This window comes from Pinus tabuliformis, chromosome 5_2 (assembly GCF_031772625.1).
Source record: "Pinus tabuliformis cultivar Carrire ecotype Pingquan chromosome 5_2, CPIR1, whole genome shotgun sequence".
Classification (NCBI taxonomy): Eukaryota; Viridiplantae; Streptophyta; class Pinopsida; order Pinales; family Pinaceae; genus Pinus; species Pinus tabuliformis.
Genome location: NC_142306.1, coordinates 610,768,047 through 610,777,500, shown reverse-complemented (window position 1 = coordinate 610,777,500; position 9,454 = coordinate 610,768,047). Strand labels below are relative to the sequence as shown.

General features: G+C 37.5%; 1 pseudogene; it reads right to left on the bottom strand.

The window, feature by feature from the left end:
* Positions 1-6,080: 6,080 nt before the first annotated feature.
* On the bottom strand, positions 6,081-7,103 carry LOC149160497 (L-type lectin-domain containing receptor kinase V.9 pseudogene; annotated as a pseudogene).
* Positions 7,104-9,454: the final 2,351 nt, after the last annotated feature.

Here is a 9,454-nt window from a genome sequence, read left to right as displayed (position 1 = left end):
TCAGGATTTTTAAAAACTTACCACAGGGTTAAGAAGGAATTTTTTTGGGATGGCCTTAAATCAGATATTCAAAAGTTTGTGGCGGAATGTTTGGTTTGCCAACAAAATAAAGTTGAAACAATTAAGACACCGGGTCTATTACAACCTTTATCCATTCCAAGCCAACGTTGGGAGGAGGTTTCAATGGATTTTATCACAGGTTTACCCAAGTCTGAGGGAAAGAGTGTCATCATGGTGGTAGTTGACAGACTTACCAAGTATGCACACTTTTGTGCATTATCACATCCATTTAAAGCCAGTACAGTTTCTACTGCATTTATGGAAACAGTTCAAAAGCTACATGGAAACCCAAAGATTATTGTAAGTGACAGAGATCCCATTTTCACTGGAAATTTTTGGACAGAATTATTTTCTTGTCTTGGTACTCAGTTAGCTCATAGCTCATCTTATCATCCTCAATCTGATGGGCAAACTGAGATAGTAAACAAATGTTTGGAAGGATATCTTCGTTGCTTTGTATCTGATAAACAGACACAATGGGTCAAATGGTTGCCTCTGGCTGAATGGTGGTATAACACTTCCTTCCATACAGCAACAAAAATGACCCCATTTATGGCACTTTATGGGTATCAACCACCATCCATCACATCATATTTAAGAGAAAATTCTAAGGTTCAGGCAGTGGAACATCACATCGAACATCAACAACAAGTCCTCCAACTCTTAAAGGATAACCTCGTGTTGGCACAAAATAGAATGAAACAACAGGCAGATCAACATCGCAGTGAAAGAAGTTTTGATGTAGGTGATTGGGTATTCCTACGGCTACAACCATATAAGCAAATGTCCCTAAAGCAAGCTAAGAAGGATAATAAATTATCACCAAAGTATTATGGTCCGTACAAGGTGTTGCAAAAGATTGGTACTATGGCATACAAATTGGAGCTTCCTGCAGCTTCTCGATTGCACCCAGTTTTCCATGTTTCATGTTTAAAGAAGGTTATAGGCGACAAGCTCCCAGTTCAAACAATATTGCCAGAACTTGACGAGGAAGGAAAAATTATATTGGAACCGGAAGCAGTCACAGAAACAAGAACTCGACAGCTACGAAATCGATCAATTTCAGAGTATCTTATCAAGTGGAAGAACTTATCCGCTGAAGATTCCACATGGGAGGATGAGAATTTTATGCAGAAGTATCCAGAACTACTCAAGCGTTGAGGACAACACTTTTTTGAAGGAGAGGGGCATGTTGGGTCCCTATAATACTAGTGATTACCCCATTACTATTGTAGTTATACCCCTTATTTATATTGTTGTGCCCCTATTACCCCCATATTGTTATTTCTGTGCCCCATAGAATCCCTCTATTGTTATTTTTGTGGCTTTATATTATTATTGTTAGGTCGGCTGGATTATATTGTGACTCTTTAGACTCCTATATATAGAAAGGAGGTTTTGTCATTTGTATCATCCAAGAATTGTTCATTTATGTAATGTAATGGAGGTTGCCCCCTCGAAGAGGCTGAATTCTAAGGCGTTGATCTTTCTTTTCTATCTTTTCTTGAGCTGGTTTTATAACAATCACTGATTTCTCATGAACATAGACTGAACAGAGAATCAAGCTCCTCATTGGAGCATGCCTTCAAGACACAAGTATCATTTGGTCAAGGTCAAGGCAGAGGAAGATCACATGCTAGAGGAAGAGGAAAAAGCCCACATAGAGGTGGAAGAAACAACCCTTAAAGCTCAAATGGAAGAGGCAGCAATCAAAATCCAAGTTAAGGCCCAAGCCAAAATCAAGCGCAAGGTCAGAGGTATGATAAATCTCAAGTTCAATGTCATTACTATAAGAAGTATGGTCATTATGCAAATGAATCTAGAAAGAAGCAACATGATATTAGTAACAAACCAAGTGTAAATTTCACAAGAGAAAATCAGAACCATGATAGCATGTTTCTAGCTTGTAATGTAGCACAAGAAAAATAGAGTGATATATGGTATCTAGATTCAGGGTGTAGCAACCACATGTTAGGAAACATAGAAATGTTTTTTGATCTAGATGAAAGTGTGAAATCTGAAGTGACATTAGGGACTGATAGAAAAATCTCTGTCATGGGAAAAGGAAGAGTTAATATCCTAACAAATAAGGGGGAGAAGAAATACATCTCTGATGTTTACTTTGTCCCCAATCTGAAACATAATCTCATGAGCGTTGGACAGCTCACGCAAAAAGGCTACAATGTCTTCTTCAAAAATGATGTGTGTACAATTTTGGATAGGCCTCCAAGCAGACAGTTGATTGCAAAGGTTCAAATGACAGACAATAGAATGTTTCCCCTGAAAATAATATCAGATTTGCAGAAAGAAGGTGCACAAGCACAACTATCTATGAACTCACAAGAAAATGGAAGAAAAGGGGCAACTGTCACACAAGTAAACTTTCAAGCAGAGGTAAAAGATGAAAACTGGTTATGGCACTTGAGATTTGGACATCTCAACTTTGGAGGTTTGAATTTGCTGCATAGGAAAGGCATGGTGAAGGGTTTACCACTCATAGAAAAACCAGACAGCATATGTGAAGGATGTATCTTGGGCAAGCAACATAGAGAGACATTTCTAGTGGGAAAGATAGTGAGGGCAAAGGTACCTTTGGAGATTGTCCACTCAGATTTATGTGGACCAATGCAGACACCATCAATTGGTGGCAGTCACCATGTACTGACCTTCATAGATGACAATACAAGGAAGACATGGGTCTTTTTCTTAAAACAAAAAAGCGAAGTGTTTGAGCACCGTCGCCAATACAAGGCTCTTGCTGAAAAGCAAAGCGGGCATTTCATCAAAGTCCTCAGGACAGAGAGATGTGGAGAATACATCTCGAATAACTTCCTTCAATTTTGTAGGGAGCATGGAATTCATAAGCAGTTTACAACAAGATATACATGGCAACAAAATGGTGTGGCAGAATGGAAGAATAGGGCCATTATGGAGATGGCAAGGATTATTTTGAAGGCAATGCTTTTGTCAAATGACTATTGGGCTGAAGCTATCACTTGTGCAACATACATCTTGAATAGATTTCTAACCAAAAGTGTCCAAAATATTGTTCCTAAAGAGGCATGGAGTGGAAGAAAACAAAATGTCACTCACATAAGAGATTTTGGTTGTGTGGCTTATGCGCATGTCCCGGATGAGTTGAGAAAGAAGTTGGACAGCAAGGGGGAGAAATGCATATTTGTTGGATACAGTGATAAATCCAAGGCATACAAACTCTACAATCCATTAACCAAGAAGGTCATAATCAGCAGAGATGTGCAGTTCATAGAAGAGGAAGCATGGGATGGAAGTTTAGAAAAGACAGTCAATGTCAAAGCATGCATACCAAATGAGGACAGAGAGGAATTAACAGCAGCAAGTAATTCCTCAACTCTGACTCCCTCTACTCCTATTCAAGCGTAGCAAAGCAAGTAGCAAGCAATGCCATCAACAAATGATAGGACAGTTTCGCACAGCCAAGTGAGTGCTTCTCCAAGCACATCGCGTAGCGCGAAACCAAGTGACATATTAAGCCCATCTTTTGCAAGCACAAGAAGGAAAAAATTCAGAAATTTAAATGAAATTTATGAGCAAGATGAAGTTGATAGTGGTGCAGGTCTGAATTCCTTATTTGCATTATTTTGTCATGTAGATGACCCAATCAACTTTGAAGATGCAGTCAAAGAAGAAAAATGGGTTGTGGCAATGGAGGAAGAAATAGAAGCAATAGATAGGAATGACACATGGGAGTTAGTGAGCCTTCTGAAAGGAAAGCATGTCATTGGAGTGAAGTGGGTCTATAAGACCAAAAGCAACATTGAGGGAAAGATTGAAAGGCACAAAGAAAGACTAGTTGTCAAAGGATACAAGTAGCAGCATGGAAGAGATTACGTGGAGATGTTCGTGCCAGTTGCGCGGATGGATACAGTGCGTTCAGTTGTGGCGATTGCCACATAGCATAAATGGACAATGTATCAGATGGATGTAAAGTTAGCTTTCTTGAATGAAGTGCTGAAAGAGGAAGTGTATGTCACGCAATCACCTGGTTATGAGATTGAAGGCCAAGAAAACAAAGTATATTGGTTGAAGAAAGCTCTTTATGGGTTGAAGCAAGCACCACGTGTATGGTACAACAGGATAGATGCTTACCTGTTGGACAATGGTTTCGACAAATGTGATGGTGAGTCTACTCTCTACATCAAAGAGAGCGAAGGTAAGATTCTCATTGTCGTCTTATATGTAAATGATTTTATCTTTACAGGCAGTGATGATTTCCTCATCGCTGATTTTAAGCAAGTAATGAAGAGGGAGTTTGAAATGACTGACTTGGGATTACTAAGATATTTTTTCGGCATAAAAGTGAAGCAAACAAAAAATGACATTTTTATCTCTCAAGTAAAGTATGTGGCAGAAATTTTGGAAAGGTTTAAAATGTAGAACAGAAAGTCCGCACCAACTCCAACTATCATAGGGTTGAAGTTGAGAAAAGAATATTGCAGTTATACAAAAGCATGATAGGCAACTTGATGTATTTGACCGCCACTAGGCCAGATATAATGTATGCAGTAAGTTTGGTGTCAAGTTTCATGGAGACACCCAAGGAGACAAATTGGCAAGCAACGAAAAGGATTCAGAGGCATGTCAATGGGACAAAACATTATGGCGTTTTGTACACAGCAACCAGTGATTTCAGGCTGGTTGGTTACACTGACAATGATTGGGCAGGAAGCGTCGATGACAGAAAGAGCACATCAGGATATGTTTTTCATTTGGGTTCCGGAGCCATTTCATGGGCTTCCAAGAAGCAGCCAATAGTGTCATTATCAACAACAGAAGCTGAATATGTCGCAGCAACAGTAGCAGTGTGTCAGGCAGTTTGGATGAGAAGGATTTTGAAGGATCTTCGTCATGACCAAGAGGGTGCGACAACTATTTTCTGCGACAACACCTCAGCAATTGCATTGTCAAAGAATTTTGTCTTCCACAAAAGTACCAAGCATATTGATGCTAAATATCATTTTATTAGAGAGTTGATTAACAGATGAAATTATGTTGCAGCGCTGCAGGTCATAGGAACAACTTGCTGATATTTTCACAAAGCCATTGGTAGGAGAAAATTTTGTTTATCTTAGAAACTGTTTAGGAATTGTCAATGGTGGTAGTTGTGATTAAGGGGGAGTGTTTGGAAATAATAATCCCAACCACCACAATAAACAGTCGGACAACGCCATACCTATCAGACGTACATTTTGCAGGTTGCGTCTCTACTTGAAGACATTTTTGTAGGTTGCGTCTTAGCGTGAAGATAGAAGGACCGAAGCCAGATGCGAACCACTCAGAAACTCAGAAAAGGCATTTAAAAAACTTATGTACTTAGATAAACAAATATAGGCAAGCATTAATTCAACAAACTTGCCCACACTCCAGGAACACTTGCGTGGTTCTGATCACACTCAACAACAACATCAAAATTAATTACGCTCTGTCATGAATTAAATGTAAAATTGTATGTTGAGTTATATATGAATGTAAAAGCCATTTTTGTAATAGGTTAGTTGAGAGCGTAGAAGAGTAAGACATTGTGAAGAGGTTAGAGAGCAAGTAGAAAAGGAGCTCAAGTATTTGTGGAGAAAATTATGGAGCAATTTTTGGTGGGCGCGTAAAACAACAGTTACTGTGTTTTACTGTGTAGTGTTGTGCATAAGTTTAAATCACTGTAATTTTTATTTTATGTGATGAATGAGAGGCAGTCTCATGTAAATTTATTTCATGTTTTAGAATTCAATACTAAGTTTATTGTATTGCTCCAAAACCTACATCCTCATTTTGTTGTGAGCAAATATTATTCATAAGTCTCTGAAATCACTATGCGGTTGTGCGATATTCAACCCTAGAAAATACTCTCGCGGTGCGCGAAGGTAGCTCTGCTAAATCGGCCTCCCTGTGCGTGAACCTAGTTTCGAGTAAAATAGCTTCGCAAAAGTCAGAACTCTCTGCCTCTCCCCTCCACGAAAACGAAAATCAAATTCGCCCAAATATTTCTAGAAAAACCCTTTCATTCCCTCCGTGAACTCCTTCGTCATGCATTTCACTACTATTTCTTGGCCGCTAGTGGGGAGAACGCCCTTGTAAACCTTGCCAAAACCCCCTTGCCCCAAAACGTTATCACACCGAAATCTGCTGATGGCGATGCTCAGCTCGTCGTTAGTGAATCTATGGGGCCAGTACTCCTGCTCCCATTCTTCACTCATTTCCCTGTTTCTGGCTCTTTTTAGAAACAGGATCGCGCCAACAAGAAGCAAGACGAGAACCATAGTGGCCATGGTGACGTCAGCTATCAATACGGGGCCTAGACGTTTGGAATACATGACAGTGAATGAAGGGAGACACAACAAATCGAGGGGCGGCACTGTGCCTTGGGTGGTAAAGCTCCACACCAGAATGTAATGGTTTTCCACAAAAACCCCTGTCGCCGCTGAAAATCCAACAAACATCTTCTCTTGCATAACGTTGCGCAGATCGATTTTGAGAGATATCAACGGCCTCTGCTGTCTCGGCAAGCCGACCATCGTGATGGTAACATTGAGGCGGCTTTGATGATGATTGTAATCGATCCAGGCCTGTATGTTTCGTCCACAGTTTAGGCTCAATCCATGGAAGTTGTTCTCTCCATTCCAGTACCCGGCAGGCTCGGTCAGCATTGACCTTTGATTGTTGATGTCCACACCCACGTGGTTGTCGTCTGGGTCGTTGAATTCCACATTCATGGTGGTATCGAACTCCACTGCAAACAAGTGATTGGATGCCTGCCCGCAGCTGGTGGCGTTTAGCAAGCCCAAAAAGTGGGCTGGCAGAGCGCCGATGGGAGATCTGTGGGGCATCATGACGAAGGCTATTCCATGTCCGCCTACCTCAGAGGGAGGAGGCACCATTGAGAAAACGAAGGTAGTGCTGAAGGAGGAAACTGTCTCCTTGTTTTTCATCTGCACGGGAATTGAATACAGCGCGTGGCCTGAAATGAATTTCGAGTGATTTGTGAGGACAAGCACGGGTTCGAAGGGCATGACTGAAGCACCCCCTCCCAAGAATAAATTGCTTCTATTGAATCTGTCGAAGACGAAAGTGGTGTTTCGATGATCCTCCTTCATGATATGTGCAGGAAAAAGAGGTATTATGAGGTAGCTGAAGCCTATCAGGAGGTCCGTCGAAGACGAAAGTGGTGTTTCGACGATCCTCCTTCATGATATGTGCAGGAAAAAGAGGTATTATGAGGTAGCTGAAGCCTATTAGGAGGAATATGCGACATTGAAACATCACTATTCCTTTCTTTGGCAAGACCTAAATTTCTCTACAGATCAAATGAATGGATGTTCAGAATACATGGATGCTGGATCTTAATATATGGATTTTCTTATCATACTGCCGTTGGCGTTACTCGCACACAGTAACGTTGACTTCCCACTATCCTTTCCTATAGAATTAGTAGAATCAGACAAATAATAACTACCCAGCCATCCCCTAATTCACGAAATATGAAATTAGAACAGAACGTAAAATTGTAGTTATTCATAATCATATATGGGTTAACACAACATTATTTTAAATTTATTTGGTTATGAGCATAGTTACCAAATTTGAATTCGAATTCGATATGATACAGAAAAAAATCGACTCTATAAAATTCAATACGGAAAAAATTCGACATTATACATCTTATCTTTTACAAATACTTAAATGTTTTTTTTGTAAATGCACCATCATTATATGAAAAATTATTGAATCTTTTTCCTGATAAGTATATTTTTGTTTACTTATTTCCATCGTTAATTTCTCCAGTCTGAAATGTTATAGATCACTTTTCTTTTCTTTTCTATTTATTTTTGCATAGTTATGGATTTGCAATTAAAGTTTGTCATTTATAACTTTTATAATTTTTCTAATACTGGATTTATCTTTTTTCTATTTTTTTTTATAGGAGTTATCCAATTAACACTTAAGTTTGTCAGTTTATAATTTTTTCCAATATAGAAGGTTACTATTTTCGATTTCTTTTATATAAGAGTTATCAGTTTGCAACTAATTTACTATTTTATAATTTTTGTTAAGATCGAAGTTATATTTTTTTATTTATTGTAATTTACAGTTATAAGAAATTACTAACTAATTATCCATTTAACATTTAAATTTGAAAGTTTATATTTTTTTCTAATATAGAAATTATAGTTTATATATAATTTGCAACCAATTTACTATTTTATAATTTTTATTAAGATAGAAGTTGTCCTTTTTTTTGTTGCAATTTGTCATTATATAAAAATTACTAACTCACCTATCCCTTTAAAGTATATCAATTGATTTTTTCAAAAGATAGAATTACAAATCAAATTCGAGTAACATTTAGTTAAGCAATAATAACTCTGAAATATATATGTATAAAAGTTATTTATATTATTTAATGTCAAGAACAATAATTTTTTTCTTTAATTTATTTTTAATTAAATTAATTATTTAATAAAAATTCTATTTTTGTTAAATTAATTATTTAATAAAAAATTTACTTTCTTTAAAACAATTTGCTTTCGGTCATACCGTATTGCAGGTTGGAACTATCTGTAAATAATAGTGAAATAACAAAATAAAATGGAAAAATGGAAATAGTATTACTCATTAATATTTCATACTAAATAGTCATGAAATAGTTATTAACGGGAATGTATTAGTCATTAACATTTCATATTTACCAAGTTAGGAAGTTACCAAATTAGCATAGTTACGCTTAATATGCTGAATCCGGTAGATATAGATATTCATGTAATTATCTTTGTTTTTTCTCTTTTCTGTCTGTGTCCAGGGTCGAGGCAAGAAGCACAGTGGACGCCAAGTTCTGTGTTCAAGGTGGAGACACGAAGCATAGTGGACTCTGGAAAATTCACGGCGAAGGCACAAAGCACAACGGACGAATGTTGGAGGCGGTAAGCCAGTAGAAAAATTTGACCAAAATCATTCACTGTACCGAGTTGTAGTCCACGAATTATTCGCTGTACCGAATCGAATTAACGAACCAGTAGAGCCGAACTTGGTAACTATAGTTAGGAGTACCGCTGAACTTGGTAATTATGGTTAAAAGTACGTTTTAAAATTGCTTTGGCTTAATGAAGGGTTTGTATTTTTGGAATTTAAGAAATTAGATTAACAACCTTTATTATAAATTTATTAAAAAATTAGATTAACCATTCTTATGATAAATTTAAATATTTATTTGGTTAGAAGTAAATTTAAATATTTATTTGGTTAGAAGTAAGATTTAAAATTGCTTTTGGCTTAGTTAAGGGTTTGTATTTTTGGAAAGTGAGAAATTAGGTTAACAATCCAAAATGCAAAAGGAATGAAATGATGCATTTGCAGATAATCATTA